We start from the raw sequence: 17,100 nt of genomic DNA, 5'->3' as shown, positions 1-17,100 counted from the left end.
AAGCTCACGCTGATGTGAACGCTTGTCGCGTCTCTCCTCTGTTTTTATTCCTTGTCTGATCTCGGACTTGTTTCGCAAGATTTCATTAAAGATTAAATAAGCAAACTATCACTTTTATCCAAAAAAGACTATTAGCACTTTCAGACCGCATCGCTCCGCTCCACGACCCAACTAATTTGTCTTTTTGTGAAATGCTGAGGCTTGTTTGTTCGTTGCGAGAATCGTCATCTGTAACTCGTGCAGAGGGTGGCTTTCGAAGGTGCGTTCGACGCCATCGCATGAGCGGCTACGCACGCAAAGCAAGGCTGCGCGGTGACGTGAGACTGGGGAAACTGCTGGAATTTACGACGCCGAAAATGGGCCGATTCTAAATGGAAGCTACATACGCCGGTCATCGCGATGTATCAGGAAGTCCATGTAAAGCCTAGCACATTTGTACACATTGTTAATGGTAATTCCCTTTGTTCTGTATGCCCATGCCCCGCGTCTGCTCGTGCCGGAGTATCCAATCTGCGCCTTTTACAGATAAGCAGTTTCTCAAAAAAAAAAAAAAGCACGGCGGACTCAACTGCAGTTGACGTCAGCATAATGCGAATCACTGAAAAATGTAAGCTTTGTAGCGAACGGTTATGTAGAGACTACACATTGCAATGCTTGTAATTATGATAAGTAAGACAGAATGTTTCTCATTCAAAAGATATAAGACTGACAGCAAACTAAAACCCAGTGACCTCAGTGCACATAGCCAATGCACATGCCAAGTTGCACATATATTTTCGCCCCAGGGGCACATACCTTGTGGCACAATTTTAGGTTGCACAATCAGCTGGAATGGCCCCCGAAAACGGTGAGACAGGCTGCACTATCACTGGTATGAACCCGAAAATCAGCGAGATACCCCGCCGCCCGTCCGTACGTTTGCCTGCCCAGTCGCATAAAAAGAAAAAAAAAAAGAAAAATTGGCGGAACTCGTAGAAGAATGCATCGCATTATGACCATTGGCAATGAGTTTAGTTCCAGGACGAAGCTTGTCGACAAAGTAGTTTCGTCAACCTTCGTCGTTTCAAAAGCGGGCAATGTGGGCGCGGGAGTCGCAGGTGGCGCAAACACCTAACGCGAGCGGTAACTCGGAGCGGTCGACAGCCGAAATTTGCGCTAGTCCGTGTAGTAGTCTCGAATAAAGTACACGCAGCAACGAGACAGTGACATGCCAAGAAGAGCCACTAGGTGAAGGTACAAAAAAGTTCATTTTTTTTTTATCAGCACTGCCTAGAGCTCCTGCTCTTCGTCGCTCCAGCGACTACAATAACCGCAGACGCACGTCGTTATGCCAAGATTTGACTAAGTGCTGAACATGTGAGTGACTGTTGAAATCCGCCGCTAATGACGTGTTACCGCACCCTAAACCGGGAGTCAGACGTTATTAGCACATCTGCACAACTCACTGCACGACGAGGACCCCATATTGCGCAGGACCGTCTACCTACCCGCGCTCGGGAAATTGGTATTCAGTGTATGTCCTGCAGAGGAACTACCAGGCGAGGCCAGTCTGTCCTTCCATTCCATTCTGCTAACTGCTGTCAGTTGCCGGTATACTGACTGATGACGAGTAGATGATGAAACAAATCAGAGCTATCTTTTGAGAACTTGCAAACAACCGTCGTTGAAGCTCCAGCCTTCTCAGTATAAGGGAGCCGAATGACAGTTTCTTTTTCTTATGAGTTACGAGAAGCGGGTGGAAAGAGAGGTGGTGGCGATGTTTTATAAACGTGCTGGAACACAGTTGGTTGTGTTCCTATGCTTTGCTACGCCATCCAACCTTTCATGGGATAAATTTCACAAACAAAAAGGACAAAAGATTTCAGCGATTCCTTCGAGTCCGAACTCATTTACTGTGATAGCAGCATCTTATTTTTTTGTTCGTTTTGGTTGCCTGTTTCTTTCTCTAATAATTGCGTCTACCCAGTACTCGGAACTGTAGGAGACACCAGCCGTTAGGGTGTTTTTTTTTTTTAGGAGGAAGGGTGGGGTTGTGTACGAACCTATAGTTTAGAATAACAGTAAGGAAATTACCATTTATTGCTACACTTGAAAGGTAATCTGTGATAGTACAGAAATAGTAGTGTGGAAAGATACCTTCTTACATTTTATTCTTTGTGATGTGCGCAACCTACTCTCTGTACGACATAGTAATGAATGTCGTGAAAATTGAACTACATGCATGGACATACTTAAACAATCTGAGACTCCCGTTGTCTAAGTAGGCTATATTGAATTAGATAAAGTACACAGCTTTATAAGACCTCTTATTCGAAATTGTTCGGTCAAATGCTTACGCTAATCTTTTCTTTGAGTTCGCGGCGACTGAACATTTCACAATTTAAGTATAATTGATTCGGATAATCGTGGTTTACACCTTGTTTATTATGCTTTGTTTTGTGGGAACTGCCATTTTTCTTTGTTTCCGTCGTGCAATATGACAGCGTCCAAGGACCTACATGCGTGACTTGACTGTAGCGTGGTATTTCAGACGACCTTCAGGTTTTAGGTCTCCTTGCATTACTTTCTTTTGTACTCAGTGTTTCTGTAAGCCAAATTTAGGCTGCAGCTGAGGAGGCAGTTCCTCTGTTGAAGGATTCAGACTTTCAGGGCACGATGACTCTTTGCGAATGTCCCTCCTGGAACTTTCAAATAGACTCCGATGCCAAAACTTCTACAAGCATTGTCACGAGCGAAGTGACACCGGTTCACCTACAAGATTTGAGCGATTATATTCTCTCTGCATATTTGCAACACTATTATATACGTATCTGGTGCCTGTGAATACTGTGAGCTACTGTGTAAACTCCGAGGCGGTGTCTTCTCGACGTCGCAATTGGTATTGACCTTGTCAATACTTTCGACGTTGTTTTCAACCAACCACGTTATTTTTTATTGTGGGTATGTGCTTTGTTTGGGGGTCCTCATCGTCATTGTCATCTACGCCTCTTTGTATTGTACGCCATTTCGCCACGTCATTTTGTGCACATTGTCATGCCCGCGAAATGCATATTGCTGCACTGGCATGGGTTCGAATTCCAGTGGAGCCGGTTGCGGAGAAGTTTTTATTTTTCTTCACGCTGTGGCAATGGCAATGCTTGTGGATAAAAAAAAGCGCCTCGTCGATGACGACTACTGCAGTCGTCAGTGTAACAGAATGGATGGACGGATGGGACGGACGGACAAGGCAAACCAAATTTTGAGCTCCTAACTGCTGTCGCAGTAAAGAAAGAAAAAACGCTTACAAAACAGCCACGTTGAACTGCATTAGGAAGTCCCGGGACCACCGCTGGACGTCGACATTTGTACTGCTATCATATTTAATGACCGCCAATTTTTCTCACGCTTTGTGATCGTGAGCTCGCGGCGGCTAATGGCAGTTAATGACGGTGCGCGATGATGTGGTGAACATGATTTTTTTTTAATGTTAGCGCGAATGACTGGCTACCGGCGTCAGATACGTCGTTCTCGTCCCAGGGGAAGCATAAGTTATAGCACAGGTCGTGAGATTATCGGGAACTTGTAGACCATGCATCAATATTCCTTTTTTTTCCATCAAGTTTCCTTTAGGATTGTGGTTGACGAGATGTGCTAGTGAGGCTCAATAGCGTTTTTCTCTCTCCGACGTGACTAGGGCGTTACGACCGTACATGCAAAGATGGCGTGCAAGTTTGGTTTTGCACCTCAGGCATTGAAAAACGTGACAATTCCCAAGCCAATAAGGAGCAACGTGCTGGGCGTTGAGCAACAGTTTCTCATTCAGGGCGGAGGTCTGGAAAATAGGCAGTGCGGTCACTGCGGGAGCGAAATTGCATTTCCAATGTCACTTTGCTTTCTGTTGCCTCAGTTTTGGAAGCCGTTAGGAGGAAATTTTAGTGTTTCCGCCCCTATCTTAAATAGATGGGAACGTTGAAATTGTTTTTCTCTGCAATCACTGCACCAACCTCATTGAGATTTGTTGACTTCGAAACCAAGTCTAAAATGAAAAGTTAAAATCTAGTGACTCTAGGGAGTGTATTTTTTGTTTAGGCTACTAATTCTTTAAAAAATTCTTAAAATTTTTAAAAATTAGAGAAACAGATAGGGTATGAAGTTTACTATTCTGCAACTCAACACTAAGGAACAATATCACAATTATGTAAATTGAACCTAATAATACATCCAAAGCGGACAAAACTGATGTAGTTATTATACGTCGCTCTGAAATATGCTACTAATCTGTGTGCAGAACTTTTGCAAAACCCTCGTAAGCAACGTTAATATCTTTTTTGGTAAGCTGTAAGCTCATATATCCAATTTGCCTGCTTTATATTCTCCAACAGATGAAGCTTGCACAACTGCAATATCTGTTTTTTTTTCACAATGTTACATATTTGGAAACTTCGTACACCATTTCTTTTTCGAAATTATTGCAATTTTCAGGCATTTTTGTAAACTAAACCCAGGTCATAAATCAAACTTATCTTTCATAGAATCACAAGAATTTAGCTTTCCATCTCAAATGCAACAAATGTTATTCAAATCGGTCTTGTAGTTGTCTCACAAAAACATATCCGCATTTTGTATCTATTTGAACAGAGAAATCGCAGTTGACCCCAAACCAAAGCTTCCTCTTATGCCGGAGCTTTAGCTAGGGGCTAACTCCGTATGAAAATTCTGCTTTCTACAGTCACTAGAATTCCCCTTCTCTCTAAAATGCGATAAATTTCTTTCAAATTGTATTTGAGCGAGCAGCGGCTGTATTATAAATGTGTTTTACATGTTAACATGTGTTTAATATACTTTAATAGGTGGAATCAAAGTTGGCCCCGAGCTAAAGCTTCCTCTCAAGCCTGAATCACATGCTTCATGTGCTGCTTCATGTGTGGTGTCCACGATATAACTGCAGCTGTAACTGACGCTCTCCTACTTTCGCGACTGTGGAGTACAGATTACTTTTACTCAGTGCACGACTTCGGCACACCTTATTCTTCCAGAAACGGTCCAACCAAGCATCATAAACTTTGGGGACGAAGGCACTGGAGGTCTTCGTTTTAGCAACACAATTATACTCTTGAAGGCGGATATTTGTTGCAATTAGGTCTTTTGGACATCGTTTGTGCCATTCCTAAACAACGACCCCAGAAAATACTTGGGCAAAGAATCTATTGTATAAACCCAACTCACTTACACAGACTTATGTGCGCCTACTGATGAATGTTACCATGCGGAAATTCAGCAAGTAAAAGTATCCAACATGTATTATGCTTAACGTGGTCTATGCAATATGTATGTACAATCGCTTACATTTTCCGTTTAGTTGGATCGCGTAGTTTCTTCTACACATGTGGAAAGTGCTGCGATCGCTGCCGCTCTGAGAAAACTGAAGACCGATCTTGCACAAAATGTGGTGGCGTTAACAGACTCTATATGATCCGTACGAGGACTATATCGTGACCTGCATCGTGACATCGCTCCTAAAGACCTTAGGAGCGAGGGTTTCAAAGCGAAATTTCCGTGGGTTCCGTCTCACGGCGGGACTGGAAAACAGAACGAAGCGTTGGCCTGGCGGTAGAGCATTCGCCTCGTATTCAAATCCCGGTGCTGTCGTAAACCCACCAGTTTTTTTCTTCTAAAGAGTAGAGCTGTTGCCTGGCCTGCTGCTCGCTTTCGTGGGGGTTGGCATCTCGATAGGGAGCGCAGTAAAGATTTCAAGAGTTGTTTCTGGGTGCCTCTTGTCCTTGTTGAAGAGCATCCGCCGCAGGTGTGGGAGGCAAGTGCTGCCATCGGGTACCTGCTGGTAAAATATCTACATGCGCGCTCCTGGCCTGGTGCTTGGCCATTATAGAACCTACACGCTTGAAAAAGGGCGTTTATTCTCAGCCCGAAGGCGCCCCCCCCCCCCCTCAATAGGTGCATTTGGGGCGCCACATGGGAAATTGTCGCCACGGGAGTGGCCCAACCCTCCATTTTTTTTGTGTCTGCTCGCGAGGGTTTCGACTTGAATTTAGGACGCAGGGTCCTATCCCAAACGCATGACCCCTGCAGAAAACTGAATGCCAAGCCTGGATACGGTTGTGCCCATTTGAACAAGTGGGTGCTTTTACGGTTGGCGTGTAACACCTCGTTAAAAAGGATGCTCAACCACCATGCCTCATCGAAGCGGAGTGTGGATTCCTAATTTGCTATGGTTGTCTCGAGTGGTTGCCAGTCTGACGGGCGCCCCGCAGTGTTCACAGGCCCCTTTGTGTGTGTGCGTGAAAACTCTTTCCGCGAACCAACGTCGCCTAGAATAAAGGATCAGCCGTCCATCACGGACCCGTGGGTTGCCACTAGCGGAGGCAAGCAAGTGCAACGTCGCCTAGGAAAGTGGGAGGAGCCGAAAAGCAACAATAGGGACGTACAACATCGCCCAGGAGATAAGGAGCAGCCGCAAAGAAACGAGGGGGACTCAGTGCATTTCACGTCACGTTGACGTGAGCAAGATCCCGCCTACGATTTTAGTGGGCCTATATAAGGGGCCTCACAATGTACTTTTTCATCATCCATTCTCTTCTTTTACATCTTTCACCAACCATTGAATAAGCAGTGGATGTTTCGCACTAGAAATCGTCTCGTCCCTACCTGGTTGTCATGGTCTACCGGACGCCTGCAGCCTGCCGACAACGCCACGCTACCCAGTAGTAACGCCGGTCGAGCTTCGAGAAACAGGCGTCGCAACAGTGCCCGGCGGTGGTGAGAATCGAACCCACAGCCTCCCGCAGTGGAAGCGGGCACTCTACAATTAGGCTACGCCTCGACTAGGATAACTGACACTATTGTATGCGAAGCGCTGTCATATGCCCCCAAAACTCAAAGTCCCGAAGCGCCCACAAAAGTGACGCAATCCAAAACCATCTTCGGGCGCTCTAAGAATCTTCACGTCAACATTGGGCAGTTATCTTAGTTTGTGTCTTCGTTGCTTTGCGCATCGTTTACCAATCGTTCCGACTTGACCAACTTGCAGTCGCGCTCGGTGTTGGGCGCGGAAAGAAATACGTTGCTTCACAGGCTGCAAAATATAGGTCTTCGCCCCGTATGCTTTCAAGCCGTAATGTTCCTTGACGGGTCCGAAGTAATCAGCAAATCAGCTCTATGCCTGTGGATGGCTTAGCTCCAAAACGCTGAGTTGATGAATGTTTCGTAGAACATTCATCAGATATCGTCATTCATCTATATTCATCATTTATTGGAGAAAGCAGGGCGAAGTCGAATTTGTCAACAACTCGAAGCAAAGGCAAGCGTTTGACGTCAAATGCTTGCCTTTGCTTTGAGTTGTTGACAAGTTCGACTTCACCCAGCTGTCTGCTGGCCACCTGGTTAGCTCAAATGGTAGATCGGCTGCCCCAGAAAGGCGGTGGTCCCGGTTTCGAGTCCCGGACCAGGACGAATTTTTTTTCAACCGCGAGGATTTTCTTTCAAGGAACCCGTATGGGTTTCCTTTGTAGCAGTTGCTACGAACAGGTGGATGTCTGATTTTCCTTTAATTAAAGAAATGAAGTTGTCCTCGAATACGATTGTCTTCGAGTTTCCAATATAAATTTATGCCGTCCGCAAGAATTATCTCCTGCAAAAGTGCATAAACCACCCGTACGAGCAGCATTTGCGTAGCTATAGCGCAGCTTTGTGTTAAAATTGCTGACAGTTTAACTTTGAGAACCCTGTACAGGTATACGCGTACTCGCATTTTACAGAAGAAGCTAAGGAGTGGAACTGCGAGAATTGCCGCAACACCTTGGTTATAAAAATCACCAGACAATTTCGTAAAGTGTAATACTGACCTATATTTACGATAACACGGTCATGGTATAATCATTGGCATTGCCTTCATTGACATGCTATCAGAGGACCTACTACTCAAACCATCGGTTGAATGATATGACAAAAAATTCTCTACCGGTTTCAACAGTGAAGAGACCACATCGGCAGCCAGCTGGATTCTTGACGTTCAAGAAACTCTGACACTGATCGAAGACCTCATACATCTTGACTATCTCCAGTTAGCAGATTTAGGGCTTCGCAGTCGCATTATAGAGATTACCAACCGCTCGAAAAAGCAAAGCGCGCATGCCCATCCTTGGCCTCTAAGAGACGTTCAGCACACGTTTCGCGAATCGACAACTGGTCAACTGTCAACACAATTTTTGGAAGTGTGCTGTCTTTAATGTATCACGCTTAGCTGCCATAAACGAACTCATCCCTATAACACGTACAACGAGCTAGTCCACGACTTTAGCAGCGCGGAAAGATTGCAAGATAAGCGAACGTCTTTCATCGAATACTTCCATATAGCACAGACGTGTTTTTTTTTCTCTCCGTCTAGGAAGAATTCTTCTTCAATGCCATCACGATCGTCTCCGTCAACGTGATGTGCACCATCGACACTGCTATTAAACACCTCCACTTTTATTTCTCAGCGTAGGCTTTTTTGCAATAGTACCCATGCTGTAGTGAAGCACGCTTTACAGGCATCTTCGGACAACATGCATGCATGTACAGGCTCGTCCACTCTTAATGTGAACACGGCTCACCGTGGCCTCGCTCCGCGGGGCGCCAGTGCGTTTGGCGCGGTAGCGCATCGAAGCGAAGCGGCGCAGGCGCACACGGACTTAGGGGAGGCGCTTCGCGTCGTCTGCTACAGTGCTGGAGCGCGCCGCGCTGGCTTTGCTGTAAAGTACACTTCGCTAGACCCAGGTGACTGAGCGACCGAGGCGGCGTTGCCGGAAGGCGCACTTCACTAACTGGAGCATTTTCCATCTGGTTCGGTCTACAGCTTGTGAACCGCCTGCTTAATCAATATACAATAACAGAAACAAGCATCTCACCACATAAATCACTTAGCATGTTTTTATAAGTGATGAGGGTAAAAATACAGTCATTATTTTGCGCTCTTTGTTAGGCTGGGGCGTAGAGGCGACGCTTGATAGTCGTGTCAGAGACGTCACCCAGCCTGAGGCTGTTCTTAATTTCCCGAACGGTGGAGGTCGGGTTTGCAGCCGCCGCCGCAACAGTGGTCATGTATTCAGCTTCAGTGGTCACTCTTTGCCGGGCTTTACGGGAAGCATCCGCAATTCTTCCATCCTTCTTGTAAGCCTGGATGATTCGGTTCACAGTTTTAAGTGGCCTTTTTGTCATATCCGATATAACGCGTTGAGTATAGTTTTGAAGGCACAGATCTACAATGCGTCGTCTTTCTTTTTCTAGTACCCGCGACATGGCTAGTTTCCGAAAGTGCACCGGGGAAATAAAATTATCCTGCACTGTTACAGCGTTTTTATCTTCCAAGTGCCATGGCAACCAGCAACCAAACAAAATGCAATTCATCATGCAAGTCGACAGAAATGCGTTTAATGGAACCACCTCTGGTGTATTTCGTTTTGACGAGTCATACCAGAATCTTAAACTCGTGAGCAGCCAGTCACTCACTTGAGCAGCCGTTGGCTCCACCGCATCACCATATTCAGCTAAGATGGGGTAGCATGACCTAAGCAAAAAAAAAAAAAGGGAAGAAAGGGGGGGGGGGGGGGCTCGGCGGTAGATCCGACTGACGCCCATGGTCAGTTAAAGAGTAAACTGGCCCGACCACAGCAATCTGGCTTGGGCCGGGCTTGGCTTTTGCAAATGTCGAGCCCGCTGGCCGACCACCGGCATGCCGTCGGCAGACGACACCGGGCCGGCCTCATGACCGCCGGTTTAATTATCGTGGCCGCGTTCGTCCAACACACGGACCGGCCACTTCCCCACGACGGCAACAGCATCGCTTGTTCGCGGCAAGGGTTCCTGTGCCGTATTCATATTTGTGGTTTACCCACTCAGCCTCGCACCCCCCCCCCCCCCCTAACCCCTAAAAAAAAAGCGAAATCAATTCCTCCTTTTCTCCAAATTTATCCGATGCCCACCTATATGGCGTAACGCAGAGGCCATGTGTCGCTTCGGGACGTATACAGCACAATTAACAAATTATCACATGCTAGTGAGAATATGCATATGACCTATTCCGAGGAAGTACTGAAATGAAATAGAAGCGAATAACGACTTAATTGGCCGGCAAGACGAAATTTAAGCTAGAAAACAGACATGTAGATTATAGATTTTCCACTCCAATTACCTATTCAGAATGGACAGAAACAGCATTCGCATGCGGCGTGCATTGACACCAAGGAGAAAAAAACAAACAACCAGAAAAACGACAGCGCCATATGTTTACTTCACCTAATCAATGTAATCAAATAATTGACGGACGATTCCTCTAAATGGGAATGTTACTTCTCGGGTCAGGTAGTGGTCAAAGGACTGGCACCGCTTCGGTGATTTTACCCAAACTGTGACAACAAAAATGAATTTAGTTTTTTTATAGAATATAGAAAGAGGAAAAGGGGGAGTAAAATTGCCGCCAAATCAGTTGCTATGCCGGGGAGAGCGCTTTCCTACATCGCGTAAAGCGCTCCATGCACCCCTACCAGCGACATTAACGCGTCAATAAGAGAGTCGCGAAGTAGCGGATGTCACTTCTTAGTTGCTGTCGAAGTAATATTATTGCCCTCCTTAATGGTAAAATCGATGGCAAACATGATGATGCATGATTGAACAATCGCTCTCTAACTTTCTGTGCAATTTATTGCGGGTTTCGGTCGCTTTCTTATGTCAATTAAGCAAATTCGTTCTAGCATCAAGACATGCGCGAAGCGGCGTGCTAGGCTCATCACTTGATGACTCCAACGAAGAAGAGCGCGCCTATTAGGTTTCTCGGTACGCACTACAACAAGTGCTGTGAGAGTAAAATAAAATTGCCCCAGCCTAATAAAGAGCGTGAAAAGATGACCGTATTTTTACCCTCATCGCTTATTAAAAACATGCTAAGTGATTTATGGGGTGAGAAGCTTGTTTCGTTTAATGTATATTGATTAAACAGGCTGTTCACAAGCTCTAGACCGAACCAGATGGAAAATGCTCCAGTTAGTGAAGTGCGCCTTCCCGCAACGCCGCCTCAGTCTCTCAGTCACCTGGGTCTAGCGAAGTGTACTTTACAGCAATGCCAGAGCGGCGCGCTCCAGCGCTACAGCAGACGACGCGAAGCGCCTCCCCGAGGTCCGTGTGCGCCTTCGTCGCTTGCTTCGCTTCGATGCGCAGCAGCGCCGGACGCACTGGCGCCCCGCCGAGCGCGGCCACGGTGAGCCGTGTTCACCCTACGAGTGGACGAGACGGTACATACATACATACATACATACATACATACATACATACATACATACATACATACATACATACATACATACATACATACATACATACATACATACATACGTACGTACGTACGTACATACATACATACATACATACATACATACATACATACATACATACATACATACATACATACATACATACATACATACATACATACATACATACATACATACATACATACATACATACATACATACATACATACATACATACATACATACATACATACATACATACATACATACATACATACATACATACATACATACATACATACATACATACATACATACATACATACATACATACATACATACATACATACATACATACATACATACATACATACATACATACATACATACATACATACATACATACATACATACATACATACATACATACATACATACATACATACATACATACATACATACATACATACATACATACATACATACATACATGGATGCTTTTGTAGCCTTTTATTTATGTCCACTGCAGGACAAAGCCTGTCCCAGCGATCTCCCATTACCATTATCTTCTGCAAGCTGATTCCAAGTTGTGCCTGCAAATTGCAAACTTCATCACACCACCTACTGCTCTGCCGTCCTCGACTGCGCTTCTCTGCTCTTAGCACCCATCACCTAACTTTAATAGATCACTGTTCATCTATACCTACGCATTACATAACAACCTGCCCTGCTCCACTTCTTCCTCTTAATTGCAATTGGAATATCGGATACCCACGCTCTCTCTCTAATCCACACCGCTGTCTTCCTGTTTCTTAACGTTAAGCCCTATAATTTCTCGTTTCACTTCTCGCTGCGCGCTCCTCACGTTTTTCTCAAGTTTCTTTCTTAACCTCCAAGATTTTCGCCATATCAAGCACTGTCAGAATGCAATAATTGTACACTTCTTCCAAGTTAGCGCTAAGCTGCTGGTCATTACTTCATAATGCCTGCCGTATGTGCTCCAAACCATTTTTATTGTTCTGTAAGGTTCATTCGCATGATCAGGGTTACCTGTGTCTAATTAGCCTAGACATAAGGACTCTTTCAGTTATTCTGGAGACTGACTGTCAATCGCGAATCTTCCTTCTATTGCTAGGCTATCGAACATTACCTTAGTCTAGCGAAATTAACCTTCATAGCAACTGTTGCACTTTGTTGGCGAAGACGCTCAATCCTTTGCACTGTTCCTGAACAGGACAATGTCATCTGCAAACCGCATGCTGTTGAGGTGTTCCCCGTTGATTCTCACGCCTAATCTCTAAAAATCTAAGAGCTTTAATGCTTCTAAGCATGCACTAAAGAAGGATGCAAGGTCTTAGATTCGCTGCCGTACAATTATTTTCAGCTTGGCCATTATACTGTAGATTACGAAGCGAGCACTCTTTTTTTTTTTTTTTTGCTGTTTCCATGCTGCAGGAAGTCCGTGTGGCAATGAGCATGGCTATTTTTTTTTTTTTTTTGCATAGGTTGAGCGTCATGTTGCCAGGGTTATATGGTAGTACGTGTCTACATGTTTGTACAATGCATGACTACGCTCCCGATTAAAAATGACACAGTTTAAGCCATCGTTTTATTTCGACATCCCACTTATTAGTTTATTTCTTATAATATGTATAATTATTTCGTGCGCATCAAGCTATGGGTTAATTAATTCACATTTTCAGCCTCGTAAGCATAAGCAGTACACTCATTACTTCATCGGCAGGTCCGAGGTCGGAAATTGAATTACAATTTGGTGTTCAGCAGCAGCGTCCCTCGGCTCCTCTCACTGAACTATCGCGATCGACAATGGGTTTCGTGATTGTGATAGTTGCTCAGTAAAAAGGCACACATTCGCTTGTAGAGAGAGGGGAGAAAAATAAAGGGAAATCCAGGGAAGTTAACCACATGGAAATATCGGTGGTTTGCTGCTCTGCGCCAGATGAGGTTAAAATGAAGAATAAAAGGCGAAGGAGAAGAGCGACTAGACAATCAGGGAAGGCACAGCACCAGAGCGATATTTAAAAATATTACGGTGAAGCGCAGCAGTGCTTCGCACAGGCCAGCTGTTACAAGGAATCTTCTGCGTGTTGAGCCGTTTTTGGGATGCCTATATTCGGTACACAAAACGATGGGATCTCGTGTGCTATTCCTCTATTCGTGGGATGCCAGCACTGTATCGAGTACACGCGACTAGCCGTGGTTGCGTAGTGGCTTTTGCATTGCGCTGCTAATCACAATGTCGCGGTATCGAATCCCAGCCTCGGCGGCCGCATTTCGCAATGGGCGAAATACAAAACAACGCCGGTGTACTGTGCATTGGGTACATGTTAAAAAAACCCAGATGGTAATAATCAATCTAGAGTCCCCCACTACGGCGTGTCTCGTAATTATATCGGGGTTTTGCCACGTAAAACCCTTCGATTTATTTATTTTTTTGTATCGAAAACCTGCATAGCACTTTGAGCCGACCCGTAGTGTGCCGGTTGTTTAAGAGCACACGGATGACGTCTATTAATGACCGCATTTTCAGATATCGGCAAGTTGCGCCGGCACGGCAATCATTCACATGCAGATAATATGATTGCCATTGTTCTTACTGAGCTTCTTAGGACCCGCTTGTTTATCTTTAGGTGTGCCTCGAGCCTCTGCTCAGGTCGCAAGAGGTACATAATCTTTACATGTATTTAGACGAACAGATAACACGTGAAATCGTTGAACTTCATCACCATGATGTCAAACAGAAAGGCCACGAAATTATTTTCCAGTGGCTACCTGTCCATTGCGGAATCAGTAGAAATGATCAAGCAGACAAAGCTGCCCGAGAGTAACATCAAGAACAACACAGCGTTCGCATTCCTCGTTCCAGCACAGACGCTGCAAGGCAGCTTCGTCACCTGCTGCGCGAGCTCTTTTTAGCAGAGTGAAACACCCCAAATATAAGGAGCACCAGGTTGCACGAACTGAACCCTTCGCTCCAACTCTGACCTCCACCCGGGCTTCACCGACGTGAGGCATCGCTTCTGTACCGGCTGTGACTGGGAGTGGCTTTCACGAAGGCGTACACTACTTTGCTTGGACTGACCGACAATGCTGCATGCGACGTCTGGGGCTTCGAAGAGAACATCGAACATTTATTGTGCCAATGTCATCGATTTCAGTCGGAAAGACAAACATTTTCTTTCGCATTGCGACGACTGGACGATCGGCCGTTGTCTGTGCAGGTGCTGCTTGAAGACCGTCCCCATCGCTCGTCGGCCCACAAAGCTGTGAAGGCACTTTTGTCTCTAGAGGGCGACTCGCCTGTGTGAACGCCTTTTACTCGCGCAGGGCCTCCGCGTGCGTGCGCGAGTTCACGGCTGCTTTCCTCCCCCTCCCCTCCCTCTATCTAATTTTTATATTCCATCTCTCCCGTCCCCCAGAGTAGGGTAGCCAACCAGACGCATTTATGGTTAACATCCCTGCCTTCTCTCTTTATTTCCTCCTCCTCCTCCTTAACTGTATTTAGGTGTGTGTCGTTCATCACTTTGCGTACATCCTGTCCTCGCCGTTGTTTTCTCGACAAGCATCGTGTATCGTTTTCGTCCTCGTGAGACGTGTTGTATTCTGCATCAGCCTGATTCAGTGTTTGCATATTGACATAGCTTGTGAACTCATACTTACGGTGCATAAATATGAAAATTGCCTGATATTAAAGTTGTGATCTTTGCTATAAATAAACAGAAACAATGACTTATACCGCACACTGCATAGAATGACAATAAATACATTTGTACGCATCGCCGTTGGTATATACCCGTTTGTATAAACCTTGGCTTCCCACAGACTCCAACACGTTCGTTGGATAGACATTTATTTTTCTGCTTCTTTTCCATCATTCCATGAACCTCGTACCATTTCAATTAATTTTCCCGTCGACTGATTGCAGTGCGCTACTCTGAAATAAGAAGCAGGGAGACAAAGAAAGGACACAGACGACTCTGGATACTGGCAGATATTTGTCGTTGCATAGGAATCATCCGCGTAAACGTTGATTCAGCATCGCGGCGATTACGAGCGTAAGAAGGAAAGAAAGCCTCACTCCGTCGCTTTTTTGAGTGCATTTGTGGTGTGATCTTACCGCTTTAGTTGACGTACCGTTAACATAGGAGGCTAAAGGGTGTACGTCAGACCTACACGGACGTCATTATTTATTCATTTATTTATTTATTTATTTATTCATTCATTTATTTATTTATTTATTTAAGCTTTCGTTTTGTCTAGCTGCCGAAGTTGGGTTGTTTTGTTTACTGCCGCCAGTTTCAATCTGCAAACGCGTGTCATTAAGCGCCCCACAACCCTTCCGGCTAGATGTCCATGTTCGCATGCGAACGCCCCTCACCCCCCTCCCCCGACGTCCTACGCAAAGCGTACGCGCTTAAATTCCGCCCCCGCGCGCACCCCTTCCTTTCCGAAGGCGCGTGAGAGCGTCGGGGTTTTCCGTCGCCGTACACGGAACGACGGCCAAGCGTTGTGGCCGCACTCGGGGCGCTGTCGTCACGTCCTACGAGGACGGGAGTCGAGGGTCGTGCGCGGTGCATTAATTCGTGTTCCTCTCGCGGTCGCCCGCGTTGCGCGGTGAAAGGCTCGATCCTGCCACCCCCTCCATCCCGGCCAGCACGTCCTCGGGCCAACGCCCCCGAGCGCGACTGAAAAAGAAGGCTGTCAACCCGACATGCGATGTATGCATGCCGTCGACGAAATGACTTCTTTCGGGACGTCGAACGGGAATAGCCGCAGGTTGCAGCTGGTAGCCGGCAGGTGTGTTAACTGCGCTTGGTGGGTCTTGTGTTGGGTCTTAGGGTTACTGCACTTGCTGCCTGTTAGTTGCGTAATAAAGTGTCCGCCAGTAACGAAATCAAAGGTGCATGACCCCTTTTCCTAGAACTACAGTCGCAACGAAAGCCGCAGTTGCTGTAAACACCTTACTACCTTTGCCGCGGAAATTAGTGTATCTGGTGTGACCACTGTTACAGGTGTTAAGTACTTTTAGTACTTTTTTTTCACCGTCTATTCTAGAGTATGTTGCTCCTTTTCAATCGTCCCTATGTAGATGGTCGTACTTCTTTTAAATATTCTTTGAAGAGTCTCCCTATCTCTTTCTACCTATGAGCTGCTGCTGCTGTTACTATGACTCCTTCCTACGACTATCCACTACTGCTACAGCTCTATGTTACTGCTATAACTGTTCATATAGCTGCCACTGATTGAGTGCGATCAATCCATCCGTGACCATGTCTAATAAAAATGCGCCTTTCTGCAGCGGTCTCAGTGCGACACGCACTTGCAAGGGGAGGGCGATGGGATTAGCCAGCGATGGGCAACGTTTATACATTATGCGTTGAATCTAGCGCAGCTGCGAAAATTAGAGCAAAGCTTCAAATTTTGGACTTCATACATTTTGTTGGTACCTCAGCGCTTGTTGTGTTTTCACTGCTTGTTCCTTAACATGCCTTAGCGTCTGACCCATTGTGCATACTGAAGGAGGTATCGTACATGCCACGAAATTTAAAAAAAAATCATGAGCCATTCCACTCTGCGAATGTGGATGACCAACGAAGCTGTTTGCATACGACACAAAGGTGAGACAGAATTTTTAGCATAGGTGTGGGCTCATTTATCGTTATCTTTTTATACATTCGTGAGGACGATGGGACCGCCGCCCTGAGGAGTCGGAGGAAACTAGACACGCGTGACGTTTCGACGGGACCGGCACCACGGGAGAGCGGAAGGAAAGGAGATGCGCAAGCGCTTGGGAACGCCG

The 17,100-nt window shown here is 45.8% G+C and overlaps 1 protein-coding gene across 1 annotated transcript in view; it reads left to right on the top strand.

Annotated features, from left to right (window-relative positions):
• The window catches only part of LOC142572746 (uncharacterized), a 144,184-nt gene that overhangs the window by 4,121 nt on the left and 122,963 nt on the right, over positions 1–17,100 (top strand). The window lies entirely within an intron of this gene.

The sequence above is a fragment of the Dermacentor variabilis genome, chromosome 2 (assembly GCF_050947875.1).
Source record: "Dermacentor variabilis isolate Ectoservices chromosome 2, ASM5094787v1, whole genome shotgun sequence".
Taxonomy (NCBI): domain Eukaryota; kingdom Metazoa; phylum Arthropoda; class Arachnida; order Ixodida; family Ixodidae; genus Dermacentor; species Dermacentor variabilis.
This window is presented reverse-complemented; position numbering and strand designations above follow the sequence as displayed.